The following is a 3,163-nucleotide window of genomic DNA, read 5'->3' as shown; positions in this document are numbered from 1 at the left end:
GGCATGCAAGTTATATTCTACACTGAAAAAACGTAACGGTTATAAATAAACAAGTTGCTGCTATTTACAACCGAGTAACTTGCTTCGGAGGGAGCCTGCAAAGTTTGTTGCTAAAATTATACAAGTCAACTTTGTTATCGTATGTTGGTAATATAAACCCAGTAAGTTGGTCAAAAAATACATATTAAAGGTTTGTTGCTTTTAACCTATTCACTCAGTAAACTTAACTAACCTATTTACTATAGTGAATCGTGTTACTCTGTTAACAATAACCAACGTGCTCTGCTGTTTTTAGCAAAGTAATTCAGTGAGTTCAAATATTTTGCTTCGTAAAACTAGCTAAGTAACACGATAATGTTAATCATATTTATTGGGTAGGGACAACCAATCTACTTTGTCACTTCTACTCAATTAAAAATTTGTATACGTAGCCAAGTTACTGGGTAATGTCAATCGTGTTCATTGGGTAACTATAACTAAATATACTCTGTTCTTTCTAGTCAATTAAGATTGGTATATTTAGCCAAGTTACTTTGTATTCTTAGGCGGGTTTATTAGGTAACCATAGCTAAAATACTTTGTTGCAAGTACTAATTCAAACGACACATATTGAGCTATATATTTTCAGTATAAGCTAACCTGTGAATGTTCGTAAAACCTATACAAGGTGTAACAGAAAGGGGATATACACATCCGAACAGGCCGTGATGTACTGATGAAACTGAACAACTTTTCCCAAGGAAAATGGGTCGAAAGATGAAAAAAAATTAAACCTCTCCATTATTTTCCTCTTTTGACCATAAGGTCTTTGGGAAAAGTTGTTCAGTTTCATCAGTACATCACGCGCTGCTTAGATGTGTACCCCTTTCTTTTACACCCTGCATACAATGTGAGGTCAGCTCATACTGCTTTCAGTATCAGCTCATACTGCTTTCAGTATTTACCTAGTTCGATTTGTTGTCATTTGTACCATTATTAGTGCAGGGGGCAAAATTTTGGCATGTCGGAAAAAAAGCCAATGAAACGTTCATGTAGGAAAACAACACTCATTTTGCCGACACACCAAAAACTAAGAAAAAACTGAAAGAAAATAATGCACATTAATGAAATTAGCTTTATTCAGTACAATCATTTCAAGTAACATACTACATACACTTTAAATACTACTACTTTTAAAAATAGTACACAATTCACAATGTGAAGAAACGATACTGGAGTTCTGTATTTTAATTTTCACAATAACAGGGTGAAATATAAATCATGAGCAAACTTTTAAGGAATGACTCAGACTACGAACCTGAACAACTTTAATTAGATATAGGGCCAAATCCAACATCGTAAAAGAAATATCAGCTGTTTCATATACAAAAGTGGAATTATCTACTCTGCCAAAATCTACGGAACAGCTGATTTTATTTCGCGATGTTGGAGTTTGTTCTCTAATGAAAGTGGTTTAGGTTTGTTTACATTAAAAAAAAAACAATCATTATGGTAATGTAAGCAAGTTACTACACCTAAATATTGTACTTATATGTATTTGATAAGTCAAAAGTTTAGGCAAAACCTATAGAATAAGCTAGGAGAATAAGTAACCTTTTTGATCTAATAATTTTATTACAACCCAACAAGGAAACATTGAAACATAATTCACATTCGTCGTCGGGAAAATGATCATAAATGCAACTAAAACATAAACATTTTTTGCACCAAAAAAATTAAAGTACAATAAGCTCTTTACATATTGATCGTTTTCTATTATAAAATGTTCTGGTTGAACCTCGTTACAAAATGTGAAAGAACCACACCCAAAACACTTTTTAGATAAAATGAAATGTGTCTTCACCCAAGGCCATTTTAAGTATTCAAGCAACTGGAAATGATTTTTATCCAAAAAATTGTCAACATCTAGGATCATAGACTTGTTTGATGTGTAGATATTATATCGGAACTATATCGTACCTAATGTAATTAACTAAAGTAATAGGTATTTGATTAAAGTAATAGATATATGACAATATCTTGCTTGATCAGAAGTAACTTACTAATTCAAATATTTTTGGCTTGATTGTGGGGAAGCTTTCAGTGATTTCGGTATATTGTCCTTTGGTTTTCAAAATCTTTTTCTAGCTGTAAACAAATAAAAAAAAACGTAAGTAGGTAAGTATACAAAACTAATTAAACTAAAGCAGACAAAAAATTCTAAAAAACTGCACTCACCAGAAGATATCCTTTGGGTTTTTTAAGAGCCGCGTATTCATTGTATTGAGGTATTGGAGCTATAGTTAACTATTTTGCAGAAATTAGCCTCGTCTCTGTAGTTTCTTGCCACTTTAGTTCTAAGGCTGTCCATGGCTCAGAGGAGTTTTTGAGCCATAATAGTTTGTCTTCTGCATCTTGCTCTTCTATAATAGTTTGATTAAAATTCACAATGATGATGAAAAGTTATTGTTTTTAATGTAAATTTGAATCTGCTTTGTAGGTAGGTGCTGAGGCGGCGCTTCAACAGACACGTTCGTCACTCGACTATGATTTGATAGAAATGGCTGACTTTGCGGGCTACGCAGCCAATTCCTTGTTTAATTTTTATCAAGTTACTCGGTCAAAAATAGTATTCGCTCCATTGTTAATTGCCGAGCTGTGCTTATCTCCCAATAGATAAGTTACTTGTTTATTTTTAAGTAAGAAACACGGTTATATGCATCATAGAAAGTTATTTAATTTTAGCCAAATAATATTATGTCTAAATTTAAATGATTTACTTGTCATTCAATTATAATGTAAGCTTGTTTATTTTTAACCGAACTCTTGTGTAAATCGTAACCAACTATGGTTAAGTCTAAAATTAAATAACTTGCTTATAATTAAATAATAACGTAAGCTTGTCTATTTTGAACCTAATTCGGTAAAGGTAATATTGACCGAGTCGGTAATTTTGAAATAAATAAGTACTTTTTTAATAATAGCCAAGAATATTTAGCAATACTTGCTTGTATAATACTAGCAAAGCTTTATTGCACATTTTAAATATGTCTTGATTGAATGCAGCAGAATAATTTTTAACCGAGCTAAATTGGTACTTTGCTAAAGAAAATTTTTCTCAGTGTATAGCTGTCCCGGCATACGTAAAATTTGTGCGAATTTTCATATAATTTTTTATTTTTAT

General features: G+C 31.8%; 1 long non-coding RNA gene across 1 annotated transcript; it reads right to left on the bottom strand.

The window, feature by feature from the left end:
- Nucleotides 1-1,104: 1,104 nt before the first annotated feature.
- LOC123691788 lies at nucleotides 1,105-2,462 on the bottom strand. The gene is made up of 2 exons (XR_006751452.1): nucleotides 2,218-2,462; nucleotides 1,105-2,127 (listed from the first exon to the last, which is right to left on the bottom strand). It is a non-coding gene; the product is annotated as an uncharacterized LOC123691788 (long non-coding RNA).
- Nucleotides 2,463-3,163: the final 701 nt, after the last annotated feature.

Source organism: Colias croceus, chromosome 5 (assembly GCF_905220415.1).
Source record: "Colias croceus chromosome 5, ilColCroc2.1".
NCBI lineage: Eukaryota > Metazoa > Arthropoda > Insecta > Lepidoptera > Pieridae > Colias > Colias croceus.
Note: the sequence above shows the minus strand (reverse complement) of the source record. Positions and strands in the feature narration are given on the sequence as shown.